The sequence below is a fragment of the Biomphalaria glabrata genome, chromosome 3, assembly GCF_947242115.1.
Source record: "Biomphalaria glabrata chromosome 3, xgBioGlab47.1, whole genome shotgun sequence".
NCBI lineage: Eukaryota > Metazoa > Mollusca > Gastropoda > Planorbidae > Biomphalaria > Biomphalaria glabrata.
Genome location: NC_074713.1, coordinates 55,360,740 through 55,378,261, shown reverse-complemented (window position 1 = coordinate 55,378,261; position 17,522 = coordinate 55,360,740). Strand labels below are relative to the sequence as shown.

The following is a 17,522-nucleotide window of genomic DNA, read 5'->3' as shown; positions in this document are numbered from 1 at the left end:
TTTTATTTCTTCCATGCTATTTCAGCTTTCATATTAGGAAGCCACTTGAGTTGGTTTTTTTGATGACTCCCTTTCAGGGTTAGTTTACTAAGTTGTCTATTAGCAGTCATGTTTGCTATATTGATGTCAATCCTTCTATTTACATTTACAAGAATGTTTACTTGAGAGGAGCCAGTTTGGGCTAGGCCCACGCCAATTCAGGCTGGACCAGGACACCTGTCAAACTTTGAAATGTATTGGTCCAGAGAACTTTGTTAACCTCGTGGTGTGCCCATTGTTTGGCAGCAGGCAGTGACATCACATCTGGAGCTATCAGGCATCATGGGAGATCGCAAGGTGCAAAGTGTTTATAATTTACCAAGTATTAAGGTGTACAACCTTTTCTATGTGTATAAATGTGATGAATTGAAAAGAGTAATTAATTACAGTTAATTATTGCACAGTTAAAGTTTGTTAGTTGAACCAAGTGATATCCAGTTCATTGTACATATCCATTTTGTATTAAAATATTTTGCTTGTTAAGCTTACTTGATCATTCATTAGTTCATCCAAATGTTTGAAGGGGCGAGTGAGAGCTAATCTGCTTGGGGACCTGGGCATGGCAAGAGTGATTGTAGTCAAACTGAATTTCCATTTGATTGGATCAATAAAATTATCTTATCTTATGTGTTTAGTTAAGTAGCCAGGTACTTGGAGAGTTTCATTAATATTTTTAGTTCTTATATAAGAGTTTAAGAGGAATCAGGATTTTTAACTCATGTTGTTGAAAGAAGAGTTTGGCTCAGCTCTTTTTCTCCAAACCCATGCTGATGAAATTGAAGGCGGTTGGTCATAATGACATCCTCATTGTTATGAGGTGTGTGTATTTCTAAAGTGATGGTGGGAAGAGGTTAGCTATGCAGTGTGAATGATGCAAGACAAGCGGAATTGTTCTCAATAGAACAGGCGACTCCAGATTGCCAGAGTGAAAAGACGTGTTTTTGTAGTGAGTCAGATTTTGTTCAAAATTCAAAATAACATCTCAAGTTGGATTTGTCTATATTGTAATAAAAGTTGTGTATATATATCTAATATTGTTCACAAAGAAGTTTTATCAACTTATATAAGTTCAGATATAATAGGCCTACAGCGGTTTAGTCATCTACCAGCAGTTTTGTGATACAAGTCCACAACACTTTTTCTCCAAAGAGTACAACATGGGGGAAAGGAAGCTGTTTATTTTGTTCTCTATTATTTCTCTGTAGTTTTTAAAACAGTAAAGAGCAGCAAGCAAGCATTCACAATTGCAACAATGTTTCTTAAAAGACTGGCCTCATCACTAAATAATTATTTAACCATACCATCACCTGTTTCTTTGTGTGTTTTTTATAAAACAGTCACTTCACAAGTAAAATAATAGGAAATGATATCTTCATAGCCAAAAAGTCAATATAGACAGAAAATATTTGTTGTGCCAAAGAATGACATTACAGTGAAAGTGTTATGTGTTATTGACTAAGCAGAAAATTTATTGATGTCATTCTCAAGTAGAATTCAGTTTGTTTCAATTTGTTTTCAATGCACACACACAAGTTTTCAAACCTTGTAATGTCCAAGTTATTATCATTAAACTTTTCTGGATTCTATTATTGGAAACAAACTTAAAAAGAAACATACTACTATACCTTTACTTATGCTACTCCTTAGTCTGTCAAACTGACCAGTTCCTTCCAACACTCTGTTTTCTGCTACTCACATTATCCCATTTATTAAAAGACTTGAATATTCCTTGATGTTGTCGTTGCATCATTTCTTTCCAATTTCTGGTATTGTATCTTGCGTTGAATGTCTTTCTGTGTCTCTATTGAACTATAAAATGTTTTTAAAAAAAATGATTAACAAAAGTGTATAATAAAAAAAAACAGCAACATACACTGCGAAGCTGGAACACACAGTGGAAGAAAAAGGCAGGAAGACCAAAGCAAGAAGCAAAGATAAAAAGACAGTCATGGACCCAACTAAAGGGGAAGTGCTCAGAACTGATTCCAATGGTCTAGTGCTTTTACAGCCCTGTGTTCCACTGGGAGTCAGAAAGACTAACCAGTTCCACTGGGAGTCAGAAAGACTAACCAGTTCTACCGAGAGTCAGAAAAACTAGGTCAAGTAAGTCAGCACGATAATGAAGAATTTCCATGGACATTCTTTATGCTATGCTTGCCGAGGAAACAAGACCCTAAGGATATCCGAGATTAACATAGAAATGCCCGAAAAACTAGGTCAAGTAAGTCAACATGATAATGAAGAATTCCCATGGACATTCTTTATGCGGTGCTTGCCGAGGAAACAAGACCCTAAGGATATCCGAGATTAACATAGAAATGTCTGGCAGTGAGACCTTAGGATTACAGTTATCAATGACAAGTTTTTTTCACTTTCTATGGACAACAATGGAGAAAGACGGTCGACAAATCTTGCCTGGTGCCCCAAGGGTCCAACAGACTAAGGGATAGGTAAAAAGGTAATGGACAACAATGAAATGAGTGAAACGTAGGACGTAATCATCATCTTTTTTGAAGGAAAGTCTGTATTATATTAGATAAGAAGATAAATCTAGCAAAGAACTAAACAATCTAAACTTACATCATTTCTTTTAACCGGTATTACTTCATAGCTGTACATGCTCTTAGATGTTATCTTCAAAGCAAGCTTCAGAGCAGTACAACCTGGAGAAAAAAATGCAAAGTTTCAACTTTAATGAAAATGCATGTTATTGTTACAAAAATTTTTATTGTCAACTATTACAACAGTTTGATGTGGTCAACATATCTTCTTATATAATACAGACATTAATTCAAAAAAGAAGATGATTACGTCCTACGCGTCATGCATATTAACAAATGACCTAAATTCTGCCAAGTCAATGGCTTTTCTGGCTAGCTCAGGCATCCCGTTCCATGCTCTTATAGCGTAGGGAAGTAGGAGCATTTATACAAATTAGTCCTAGCATATGGGATGAGGAAAGTGCATTTATCTTTGTGTCTTTCTGAGTATTTTATTAAATTTATTTTTGTATTTGAAGATTATGGTTCAGTGTATTATGTATAATTGCTATTTTACTTTTAAGTCTTCTATCCTGAAGGCTTTCTAAATTTAGTGATTTTACTAAAGGTGTTACTGTAGTCAAATGTGAATATTCGTTATACACTGCATTTATTTTCTATTAGTTCAATTCATATTTGAGTGATGGCTGCTTAGTAAATTGTTTCACAACATGACAATCCAACTGAACATTTGAATGAATTGATTGTTACAATTCTGTGCGTTACATTGTTTCTGTTTGTAAATTAGAATTTTAAAAATATATCTGGCAAAATAATAATAATCCACATGCAAAGAGAAAAAAAAAACTTTCAGACTAAAGTGACCTATTTATATTATAACACAGTAGAATTCCTAATGTAATAGAATAAACAAAATGTCATACACACATAAAAAAAACGTGTCCAAGTGAAAAATATGCATGAATCTTTTGAAAGACATAATTAGATGAACAATAGTGATAAAAGACAAAACCGGCCAAATATGGAAGAATGAAAAAAAAAAAAGCAGTCAAAATGCCACTTTATCCAGAAGATTATAGAGATTACTTTAATCCAGTTTCTATCCAGACTTAAGCAGAGAAAATTTAATAAGTCAACTGTTTAATAAGACATGCATGTGAAAAGGCAGGTTTCAGTGTTTTCAGCATGAATATCAGAAGTTATGAATAATAATTATTAACTATGTAATCATCTGTCCCTGTAAACAAAACGAAAAAATAAATAAATAAAAAATTTATAAAACAAGTACATCACTTTCTTATTGTTGTATTTTACTATAAATAGTTTTAAAAAGATGTATTATTATGGGGAAAAAAAATGGTTTACACATTTAATTTAAAAAAAAACAACTAACAACAGTTCATTTTTAGATGTTTGTTCAAAAAGAATTGTGCGTGCCGCAAAATATCATGATATCACATTTTAAACATCTTTTATTTTTTGAGATCGCAATGACACAGGCAATACACATTTAAAAGCGTGTTTTCCCCACTACAATGCTCAACTAAGGTGTGTTTTACAAGCACCTAACGGTAGTAAGGAAACCTTGCTGATATCCCATCCCACAACCTATGTCCACTGATGCACTTAGCATGCGTCTTTTTAAATGTGTTATATTCAAAGTTTTATGAAAATATGGAAAAATATCATACAATTATTTTATTAAGTTGGATCAAAAATATTTCCTAAATCTAGTCTACTTGTCACAGTCTGTAAATTTTCTTTTTTTTTCAATGGTAGTGACATGGATAATAACCCCAAGATTTCCATTTTATGCATGATTAAATGTGTTATATATATAGAGAAAGATAAAGATATATGTGCCTCGTTAAGTTGCCTCACTTAAGTTATTACAATATATTACCATGTTGTTCTGTCATCAAGAGGGTCAGAATCCATTTTATGACATTCTTTTGTTTCAGTAATTCTGTCAATCAAAATCAATTGGTGTAAATATAATGTAGATGTAAACATAGGCAAATAAATAAATAAGAACAGCTCAGAACAACAGAGAGTTAACTTGTAATAATTTGAAATCCAAAAATAAAACTCATTTGAAAGCTATATTGTCTTTTCATTGTACATATATAAAGATGTGCTGAGAAATAAAGTGCTTGACTACTGAACCAAGGGTACATAGAGATTAAACTTTGGTGAAGATAATAATTTTAAATTTCCTCTGAGTACGCCAACTCTGCTAGGTACCTGCCACATTGAAACAGGGGAGCTTTTCAATATCTGCCCCAAAGGTAGCAAGGTCTGAAAGGAAAACGTTACTACCTACTTAATAAACACATTTTAATTAAGAAACGAGACAGAAGTAAATTTTTAGACTTACCTGTTCGACATGGGCAGGTTCATAAGTTCCTACAGCTGTGCATCTTTTTATCTAGAGTAGCACTTAACTTTTTCATATTGTCAGGAGTTTTGGTTAGCCATTAGCTTCTTGTTAATTAAATGCCAGTTTTCAATCATATCAATACCTAATGAAAGAAAAAAAAAATAAATATAGATATAAAAAGTATAAAGATCCTCTTTCAGATCTTACAGTCTATGGTGCAGATGATGTAAAGATCATCTGTTTCTGTTTCCTAAGGTTAATGAGAGTTTCATGAAGCCAGCCAGAGTTATGTTGTCTTGGTGGACTAAAGGGCGCCCTAAAAATCTCAAAATTCAATATTTCCCATCTTCACCTGGATTTGAACGCAAGACTCCTCAGTTCGGAAGCCAAGCCATTCCGCCATCCATGTATTTGGTTTTGCAAGGTTGTTATCGCTTGAAGTGCTAATTACCTTCATGTGCAGTCCAGATATTGAGACTGGTGGCACTGACCAGGAGAAGGCAAGAAACAGATGCCTAAACTAGTAAGATTATATTGGGTAGAAGGGGCTCATTTATATTTGCGCGCTGAAGTGTCGTTTAGACTTATCGATGAACTCTGGTTCAAACCTTGCTCACCCCTATCTTCGTCGTCCTGCTGGAGTTTTGGACTAGGAAGTAAATTATCTTCAACTATGAAGGAACATCCGAAACAAGTAAAACATTTTACAAACAACAAACATTTTACTAGTAATCATACAGTGATAGACTTTAATTCTAGATTTATAATTTGTCTATACAGAAACTAACAGTGCATTAGTTTTAGACAGATCTAGTTACTAGCTGTCTAAAGTCATTGGTTTTCCTGGCTTATTCAGGCAACTCATTCCATGCTATCTATATTTTCTATATAAAGTCTATAGTAGCACTAGGGAAGAAGGAGTATTTTTACAAATAGATCTATGTTCTACTAGCATATTGACTATTGTGATATGGAACAAGAAATGTGCCTTTAACTTTGTGTTTATTGGAGTATTTTATTAGGTTTTGTTTATGTATTTGAAGATTATAGTCAGTGTTCTGTAAAATTGTATCTTTAAAAAAATCGCTACTTTACTTTTTTCCTCTTCCATCCTCAGCTCAGTGAATAGGGTCTATAAATTTATTGATTTTATTTTTACTAAAGTTTAAAGTCAGTAAAGGCTACTAAAGGTGTTACTCTAAGTCTAATCATTCAGACTAATTAAATGTGAGAATTATAATATTCGTTTGTAAATATTTTTGTTATGAATCTTCAATCTCACTGCTCTATTTTTAATTTTGGGTCTCTGTGATATGTGGATGATGATCGGATCAAGATATTCTAGATCTAGTTTCTTAATTTTTAATTTTATCCCAAAGATCTATGGTAGATTCTTATAACTGAACACCGACTTTCGGGAACTAGGTCAATTTTTTATTTTATTTTTTTATTTGGTGAAGGTTTAACTTACAAAAAAACTGAAAGCAGATTCTTATTCTGCAACTAAAGGACTATAAAAATAGCTGTGTTCCTTTGTATTACCACCCACAGTCAAGATTTTATTTTAAAATAAATTAGGTCACTTCATGCTCCTATTTTGAACGCAGTTTTGGGGCTTTCTCCTTTAGTTGAACAGTGAGCACCGGTGTTGAACACCACTATGTAATTGCTAATAAATTATATCGGTGTTACTTAAAAATTATTTAGATTGTAGTAAAAGAAGTAGATTCCATTTTGCAATATGTATTTATAGTAATTATAGATAGTCTATTTCCTCATATACTCTCTCTCTTTCTCTCTTTATATAGTTTATTTATTTAAATACCTATATAATCTATGTGTAGAAACAGACAGAAATAAATTTATATAGATTATAGAGCTATAAATTAATTATTTTAATTTAATGAACATTATATTTTCTACTAGGCTACTTGTATTTTCTCTCTGTCTTTCTTTTAACTCCCATCCAAGGACCCTCTTCTTGTTTTCATAATTTGGATGTTCGTTTTGTGACATCTTAACATCCCCTCCCTCCCATAGATGCTTATAATTCTTTTCATGACTCTCTCCCCCTTCCCTCCACTGCCTGTTGAATCTGTTAGACACCTTATTTATATAGGTTAGTTATTTTAGTTATTTAGCGACGCACCATAGTAGACGCATATTGAACGGGACTAGTGACGTTTGGGATATGTTGGGTTAGAGACCGGAAAATCAGTTAGCGATAGAACATTCCAGGGTAACGACGTGTTTAGTGACAGAGACTTCTACTGTGGCCCTTTTATCATAATAAATACATGTTGAATAGTTCATCAGAGTCGACTACATCTCTTCACTAGTTAAAATAGATGTGCCAGTTCTTGTTTGTGTTGTAGTTCAACTGCACGTAATACACCCGGACAATTACACCCAAACGATTGCAGAATAAAATATTATTTAGACAAACAAGTAAGGATAACAAGAAAATAAAACAACTTGTCTTACCACAGAAATATTGGAAAGATGTTTTAATCATGACACATGATAATAATTTAGCAGCACATAGGGGAGTAAAGAAATGTTATAGGAATTTGTCAAAACAAGTATTTTGGCCCAAAATGAAAGCAACAATCAACAAATACATAAACTCATGTGACATATGTCAAAAGAGATCTAACAAAAGCCTAGTGAATAAAGCACCTATTCAAGAAATGGATGAACCTACAGCACCATTTCAGAAAGTATCTATTGATTTAATAGGTCCTTTAATTCAAACTGAAAATAATAACAAATACATTTTAACAGTAATAGACATGTTTAGTAGATACCCAGAGGCAATCCCATTATCAAATACAAGTGCAGAAAATATCATTAATGCCATAACTCAAAAAGTAATTACAAGACATGGTATACCTAAAATTATATTGAGTGATCAGGGATCTCAGTTTAAGTCAGAACAATTTAAGAAATGGACTAAACAATACAATATACAACACATATACTCTTCGGTTTACCACCCGGAGAGTAACGGTTTATGTGAACGATATGGTGGATCATTAAAAAGATCACTAACAAAAATAATTCAGAATAATCAGAACAAGTGGGATCATTACATTAACTATGTACTATTTGCTCATAGAAACAACATCCATGAAGCAACACAATTTTCACCATATGAAATAATACATGGAAGAAAACCCAGAGATGAATTAGATGTTTTTAAAGAAAATCTAATAGGCAATGAGAATAAATTAAATAATGACAGTGAAACAACAATCACAACAGAATTGAAAGAAATATGGACTCAAGCATATAACAACAATAAGAAGTACAAACAAAGTGCTCATGAGAATATAAATAAGAAAAGACAATTGATAACACTAGAAGTAGGAAACAATGTATTAATATTGATAAATGACCTGAAAAATAAAATTGGTAAACAATGGAAAGGTCCATTTAAGGTGATAAAACAAATTAGTGATGTGAATTATCAAATTGAAATAAATGGGAAAATTAAAACATATCACATAAATAATTTGAAACTGTATCATGATAGAGAAGATGAGTTGATACAAAACATTCAGGAGGAAATAGAAAATAAATTTTCAGAAAGAGAAGAATGCTTGATGATAATAACAAATGAAAATCACAATGAAAATGATATTAAGGAAATACCTGTAATAGAAACAAAAGAGAATCAAACTTGGCAAAAGATTAATCTTAATAATTTAACTAAGGAAAAGTCAAAAGATATAACTAAAATAATACAGGAATACAAAGAAATTTTTTCCAGCATACCAGGAAAAACTAATATTATTAAACATGACATTAAAGTAACAGACACAAAACCTATCAAGCTTAAGCCATATAGAATACCGCTACATTTACAAGACAAAGTAAAGAAAGAAATAGACAATTTACTAGAATCAGGTATAATTGAGCCATCAACATCTCCTTATGCTTCACCAATTGTGATAGCCAAAAAGAAGAATGGAGATATAAGGTTATGTATTGATTATAGGAAACTTAACAACATCACAGAATTTGACCCATATCCAATGCCAAATATAGAGGATATTTTACATAAATTAAATGGAGCAAAATTTTTTACTAAATTAGATTTAACTAAAGGTTATTGGCAAATACCTTTAACAGAAAATGCAAAACCTTACACAGCATTTGTAACACCATATGGTATTTTTCAATGGAATTATATGAGTTTTGGATTAGTAAATGCACCTGCCACATTTAATAGAATGATGAACATGATAATTGGAAACAAAGAAAATGTTATTTGCTATTTAGATGACATATGTATTTTTAATAATAGTTGGGAGGAACATTTGATAGATGTAAAAGAAGTATTCAAAATAATAAAAGAAAGTGGACTTACAATTCAAGCAGAAAAAGTAGAAATAGGATTGGAGGAAATAATTTTCTTAGGACATAAAGTAAATAACAACATGATTAGCCCTATTGAAGATAACATAAAGAAAGTACTTAATATTGAAATACCTACAACAAAAAGACAAATTAAAAGCATATTGGGAATAGTAAATTATTACAGAAAGTTTATAAAAAACTTAGCAGAAATAGTGAATCCACTAAATGACTTACTTAAAAAAGGAAAACCTCAAAAAGTAGTTTGTAATGAGGAATGTGTGAAAGCTATTGACAGAATTAAAGATGTTTTTAGTCATGAACTAATATTAAGACTACCTGATAAAGACAAAATATTTTATGTCACAACTGATGCATCTGGTAATGCTATTGGTGGTTGTTTAATGCAGAACTATGATAACTTACATCCTATATTATATGTAAGCAGAAAATTGTCAGAGGCAGAAAAAAAAAATATAGTGTCATTGAAAGAGAAGCCTTAGCTGTAATATGGGTAATTACTAAGCTAGAGAGCTATTTAATAGGAAGGAAATTCATTTTATTAACTGATCATAAACCTATTCAGTATATACAGCAAAAGAGCATGAAAAACAGTCGTGTTTATAGATGGTTCTTAGCACTACAGGAGTACAAATTTGAAGTGAAAGCTATTAGTGGATCTGTGAATATTGTAGCTGATCTATTGTCTAGAATGACATTGAAATGAAATACTTTTGTAAATAAACTATGATTATATTGAGTATGTAATATATATTAATATATTGACACCATTTATATGTTATGAAAAAGGGAGATAAGTAAAGTTGATGTTAAGCATTTAAAAGTAAGTATGGATATTTTTTTTTGTGTGAATCATTTCATATATCATTGACGAAAGTTAGTTCTATGGAAAAGGGTGAGTATAAAAGAAAAATGGACAAAAGCGTATAAAAGGGTGGTAAGAAAAAAAAATGTATTGAATGTGTAAATAAAGTTTGTAATTGTTTTTTGAAATATTGTATTTTATCAGATTACTGCCAGTGAAGAACATTTGAGATGTGTAGGACATGCCCATAGGATGCCACATTTTCCTCTATGATGAACTGTGTACTAAGGAGGATGATTCTGGAATGTTATGAACTGTTATGAACATTGACATTGAATATGAAGAACTGTCAAGTCAAGATGAAAATGTCAAGATGAAGAAGTCAAGATGAAGATGTCAAGATTTTATGTTTGTTGTCTTCCCCTTAAATTGAAAACGCCCTTGTAAGACTTGACAGTAGTGGAAAAATATTGACATATTTTTTTTTCAAGGGGGGGAGGAATCTGTTAGACACCTTATTTATATAGGTTAGTTATTTTAGTTATTTAGCGACGCACCATAGTAGACGCATATTGAACGGGACTAGTGACGTTTGGGATATGTTGGGTTAGAGACCGGAAAATCAGTTAGCGTTAGAACATTCCAGGGTAACGACGTGTTTAGTGACAGAGACTTCTACTGTGGCCTTTTATCATAATAAATATATATTAACTTGTTCATCATCGTTGACTACATCTCTTCACCTGTTACAATCGATGTGCCAGTTCTTGTTTGTGTTGTTGGTCAACTACACGTAATACACCCGAACAATTACACCCAAACGATTGCAGAGTAATTGGTTGACTTCAAGACAGCCTGAACTAGCAACATCACAGTAAAATCATGAAAACATAGAAACACAAAATATAACAAGTATGATAATAACAAGATCAATGGATAAAAAAGATGAGAAACAGGAAAATACAATAAATGTAATTAGTAATGATAAAGAAAAACAAACCAGTAATGTAATACAAATAGAAAATACAGATGTTAAGGAAAAAGAGATAGAAAATGAAACACAAAATAGTCTTGAAACACAAATATCTCAAAGTGAAAAAGAAACAACACCCACATTTGCATTAGAACAAATGAATGACAATATTATTGGGAAAATTTATTCAAGAATATCAGATAAAAACAATAATAATCCAATGGAGAAATTTTGTATAGAGAATAAAATATTGTTTAGACAAACAAGTAAGGATAACAAGAAAATAAAACAACTTGTCTTACCACAGAAATATTGGAAAGATGTTTTAATCATGACACATGATAATAATTTAGCAGCACATAGGGGAGTAAAGAAATGTTATAGGAATTTGTCAAAACAAGTATTTTGGCCCAAAATGAAAGCAACAATCAACAAATACATAAACTCATGTGACATATGTCAAAAGAGATCTAACAAAAGTCTAGTGAATAAAGCACCTATTCAAGAAATGGATGAACCTACAGCACCATTTCAGAAAGTATCTATTGATTTAATAGGTCCTTTAATTCAAACTGAAAATAATAACAAATACATTCTAACAGTAATAGACATGTTTAGTAGATATCCAGAGGCAATCCCATTATCAAATACAAGTGCAGAAAATATCATTAATGCCATAACTCAAAAAGTAATTACAAGACATGGTATACCTAAAATTATATTGAGTGATCAGGGATCTCAGTTTAAGTCAGAACAATTTAAGAAATGGACTAAACAATACAATATACAACACATATACTCTTCGGTTTACCACCCGGAGAGTAACGGTTTATGTGAACGATATGGTGGATCATTAAAAAGATCACTAACAAAAATAATTCAGAATAATCAGAACAAGTGGGATCATTACATTAACTATGTACTATTTGCTCATAGAAACAACATCCATGAAGCAACACAATTTTCACCATATGAAATAATACATGGAAGAAAACCCAGAGATGAATTAGATGTTTTTAAAGAAAATCTAATAGGCAATGAGAATAAATTAAATAATGACAGTGAAACAACAATCACAACAGAATTGAAAGAAATATGGACTCAAGCATATAACAACAATAAGAAGTACAAACAAAGTGCTCATGAGAATCTAAATAAGAAAAGACAATTGAAAACACTAGAAGTAGGAAACAATGTATTAATATTGATAAATGACCTGAAAAATAAAATTGGTAAACAATGGAAAGGTCCATTTAAGGTGATAAAGCAAATTAGTGATGTGAATTATCAAATTGAAATAAATGGGAAAGTTAAAACATATCACATAAATAATTTGAAACTGTATCATGATAGAGAAGATGAGTTGATACAAAACATTCAGGAGGAAATAGAAAATACATTTTCAGAAAGAGAAGAATGTTTGATGATAATAACAAATGAAAATCACAATGAAAATGATATTAAGGAAATACCTGTAATAGAAACAAAAGAGAATCAAACTTGGCAAAAGATTAATCTTAATAATTTAACTAAGGAAAAGTCAAAAGATATAACTAAAATAATACATGAATACAAAGAAATTTTTTCCAGCATACCAGGAAAAACTAATATTATTAAACATGACATTAAAGTAACAGACTCAAAACCTATCAAGCTTAAGCCATATAGAATACCGCTACATTTACAAGACAAAGTAAAGAAAGAAATAGACAATTTACTAGAATCAGGTATAATTGAGCCATCAACATCTCCTTATGCTTCACCAATTGTGATAGCCAAAAAGAAGAATGGAGATATAAGGTTATGTATTGATTATAGGAAACTTAACAACATCACAGAATTTGACCCATATCCAATGCCAAATATAGAGGATATTTTACATAAATTAAATGGAGCAAAATTTTTTACTAAATTAGATTTAACTAAAGGTTATTGGCAAATACCTTTAACAGAAAATGCTAAACCTTACACAGCATTTGTGACACCATATGGTATTTTTCAATGGAATTATATGAGTTTTGGATTAGTAAATGCACCTGCCACATTTAATAGAATGATGAACATGATAATTGGAAACAAAGAAAATGTTATTTGCTATTTGGATGACATATGTATTTTTAATAATAGTTGGGAGGAACATTTGGTAGATGTAAAAGAAGTATTCAAAATAATAAAAGAAAGTGGACTTACAATTCAAGCAGAAAAAGTAGAAATAGGATTGGAGGAAATAATTTTCTTAGGACATAAAGTAAATAACAACATGATTAGCCCTATTGAAGATAACATAAAGAAAGTACTTAATATTGAAATACCTACAACAAAAAGACAAATTAAAAGCATATTGGGAATAGTAAATTATTACAGAAAGTTTATAAAGAACTTAGCAGAAATAGTGAATCCACTAAATGACTTACTTAAAAAAGGAAAACCTCAAAAAGTAGTTTGTAATGAGGAATGTGTGAAAGCTATTGACAGAATTAAAGATGTTTTTAGTCATGAACTAATATTAAGACTACCTGATAAAGACAAAATATTTTATGTCACAACTGATGCATCTGGTAATGCTATTGGTGGTTGTTTAATGCAGAACTATGATAACTTACATCCTATATTATATGTAAGTAGAAAATTGTCAGAGGCAGAGAAAAAATATAGTGTCATTGAAAGAGAAGCCTTAGCTGTAATATGGGTAATTACTAAGCTAGAGAGCTATTTAATAGGAAGGAAATTCATATTATTAACTGATCATAAACCTATTCAGTATATACAACAAAAGAGCATGAAAAACAGTCGTGTTTATAGATGGTTCTTAGCACTACAGGAGTATAAATTTGAAGTGAAAGCTATTAGTGGATCTGTGAATATTGTAGCTGATCTATTGTCTAGAATGACATTGAAATGAAATACTTTTGTAAATAAACTATGATTATATTGAGTATGTAATATATATTAATATATTGACACCATTTATATGTTATGAAAAAGGGAGATAAGTAAATTTGATGTTAAGCATTTAAAAGTAAGTATGGATATATTTTTTTTTGTGTGAATCATTTCATATATCATTGACGAAAGTTAGTTCTATGGAAAAGGGTGAGTATAAAAGAAAAATGGACAAAAGCGTATAAAAGGGTGGTAAGAAAAAATGTATTGAATGTGTAAATAAAGTTTGTAATTGTTTTTTGAAATATTGTATTTTATCAGATTACTGCCAGTGAAGAACATTTGAGATGTGTAGGACATGCCCATAAGATGCCACATTTTCCTCCATGATGAACGGTGTACCAATGAAGATGATTTTGGAATGTTATGAACTGTTATGAACATTGAATATGAGGAACTGTCAAGATGAAGATGTCAAGATGAAGATGTCAAGATTTTATGTTTGTGGTCTTCCCCTTAAATTGAAAATGCCCTTGTAAGACTTGACAGTAGTGGAAAAATATTGACATATTTTTTTTTCAAGGGGGGGAGGAATCTGTTAGACACCTTATTTATATAGGTTAGTTATTTTAGTTATTTAGCGACGCACCATAGTAGACGCATATTGAACGGGACTAGTGACGTTTGGGATATGTTGGGTTAGAGACCGGAAAATCAGTTAGCGATAGAACATTCCAGGGTAACGACGTGTTTAGTGACAGAGACTTCTACTGTGGCCCTTTTATCATAATAAATACATGTTGAATAGTTCATCAGAGTCGACTACATCTCTTCACTAGTTAAAATAGATGTGCCAGTTCTTGTTTGTGTTGTAGTTCAACTGCACGTAATACACCCGGACAATTACACCCAAACGATTGCAGAGTAATTGGTTGACTTCAAGACAGCCTGAACTAGCAACATCACAGATAGTTTGTGACACTACTCGCTGAGTGTATACCTCTCCTTACCGCCATCTTATCTTGCGTGATCACATGCAGTGGGCATGGTCTCTGGCTTCAAATTAGCAGCCCACACTTTTTCTTTCATTCATAAGTTATATATTCTAGATATCTCTATCTAGGTCAGTGTTTCTCAAACTTTTTTGTCTGGCGGCACAGTAAAAAAAACTACAAAAGTTTCGCGACACACCACGAAGAGCAACAGATGTTTTATAATAAAAAGAAAAAAAAAATTTTACCTGTTTTTCAGTATTATGTTTAATGTTAAGGGTGTGCCTGATTTTTAGAGCAAATGTGATCTAATCGAGGCTCCAGAGTCGACAAACAAACTCACATTTCATCGTCTATTGTAAGAAGTCTCTCTCTTTTCTTAGACTTTGATTTCAGTCAGTGCTCAAAATCCTAACTCACAAAACCATGAAGATGCAAATGGAAGAATTATTTTGATTGCTTTTAAACTGATTGCAGGATATAACTTGTTGATTGAAATCTAAAACACATCCAGGCTTTTCTCGGCAAAACTTGACTTAAGAACGGCATCGTTTCTTCAAATCAATGAGCCTCTCTGCTTCTTCAGTTGTCAAATTTGTAGCTTCATTGTTTCCAAATGGATAACTGACCCATCCATATTCATTACTTCCAACTGTTGAAAATTAATGCCACAATGCTGACTGCAAGTGTGTCAAAGTGTCCAGAATTTCGGGGGTGATTTCTTTAGTTGAAGCACATTCATTGTAAGTAGGAAAGCAGTCGAAGACTCCTTTCGAGATCTTACTTTGCCACAAAGACAATTTTTCACCAAATGATTCAGTTTGAGGATGCAGTGATGATGGTTTCCGATGGTCCTTGAATTTAATTTGTCAAATAAATCAGAGAGAAACGTCACATTAACCACCAGATCTCGTCATGAATAGAAAATCCAACTTGAAATCAATCCCTTTTCTGGCAGCTTTAGGTAGTTCGTAAGTGTCTTAGCTTGTTTATTTTGTTGAGCCCTGATGTTTTCAAAAGTATTTCTTCGGTTGCGCTTTTACAGCTGGATATTTAGTTTCCAAGTGTCTCTTCAATTTGCTTGAAACAAGCGTCTCATTCGACAGAGTTGCATTGCAGATCAGACAGAATGGCAATGGTTCAGAAGATATGAAACCATATCTGGTGTAATCTTCTTTGTACCTTCGTTTGGTTCCTTGCTTTTCATTTAACGCTTTCGCAGTTTCATTCTTGCTAACGTATTTCTCCATGGATAACAATGAATAAGGCTTATTATTAATTTGTTATTATTAGCATACACCTAACCAATTTACTTGAAACACATCGCTTATTATTATCGTTACCAATTCGAGAACTGCTGTGCGTCTGCTAAGGCGGCCAACATTTTATTCATTATAATAATATATGTATAGTGGACAATTCCATAGCCTGAATAGCTAACACCCCTTTCCGTCATAATGGAAAGATCCACTACTACTACTGGTCATTGCAAGTGGAGATGTCATCGCAACGTAAAATCAAAATTTAATAGTCGGCAGACCTGTGTAACGCTGCACGTGTGGCGTTCTAAAAACTCCCGAGGGCACACCTGCAAATCTTCGGCGGCACACTAATGTGCCGCGGCACACAGTTTGAGAAACATTGATCTAGGTCATGTTTATTCATTCCCAATAATATTTCTTAATACGATTTTGCTGTGTTCAAAAAGGAGAATGAGCTGAATTCATTATTATTTGTTTGTTTTTTAATTTTATTTAACAGCTAACGGTATAAATGTGATTGGAATGTCTTTCTAAAGATGTTTGGAAGCTTATTTTGATATGCCCATCAGCCTACGATCAAACAGGCTCATGATATAGCCTTCATCCCTTATATTAGTTATATGGGTATGAATTGCCGGGGGAGGTTAAAATAACAGCTTAACATACATGGTTACCGAGAATCTAAATAACTGCCATCTGCTTTGGAAAAACGGAACAAAATTACCAGAACTTATCTAAAATTGGACATGCGCAGTCCCGAATCGTCGATTTTAGCTCCAAACATAAAAACAAATGAATTACAAACAAAAAAAAAGCGACCCGTTTAGAAAGGAGAATTCGATGGGGTGTTCAAACTATAAGAGCCTCCTCTAGATAAGTACCCCACAGTGACAGTCATATTCATTATTATGAATATATTTCCATTTCTTATCTTATATAATACAGACGTTACTTCAAAAAAGAAGATGATTACGTCCTACGCGTCATGCATTTAGTTCTGGAAATGAAAGAATGTAGCTACGATTTTTATGTTTATCATCCAGGGTTGTTTATTTTCCTTTGAAACTAGCGTAGTTCGCGTATTTTCGAGAAAACATGTGTTCTTCATTTCCGTTACTAAAATTAGCTATCGAAACTTTCCATAGGAAGTGGTCACATACACTATCGCTTCAGAAACTTTCTACATCTTTCAGGAACTGTCTAGAATATCTGGGTTACCGCCGGAATACATTAGTGTACAAGCAACTTCCGAAAGTAGTGCTAAAATATTTTTTGAAATTTTGTCATTAAAATGTGTTTTAAAATTG

General features: G+C 32.1%; 1 long non-coding RNA gene across 4 annotated transcripts; it reads right to left on the bottom strand.

The window, feature by feature from the left end:
* Positions 1 to 1,505: 1,505 nt before the first annotated feature.
* LOC106061362 (uncharacterized) lies at positions 1,506 to 17,429 on the bottom strand. Of its 4 annotated transcripts, none has more exons than XR_008776828.1 (4): positions 17,376 to 17,429; positions 4,918 to 5,062; positions 2,620 to 2,702; positions 1,508 to 1,848 (listed from the first exon to the last, which is right to left on the bottom strand). It is a non-coding gene; the product is annotated as an uncharacterized LOC106061362 (long non-coding RNA). The 4 variants fall into 4 exon arrangements; XR_008776827.1 differs by lacking the exon at positions 17,376 to 17,429 and adding an exon at positions 17,097 to 17,142; XR_008776826.1 differs by lacking the exon at positions 17,376 to 17,429 and adding an exon at positions 6,016 to 6,169.
* Between the last annotated feature and the right edge of the window lie 93 nt (positions 17,430 to 17,522).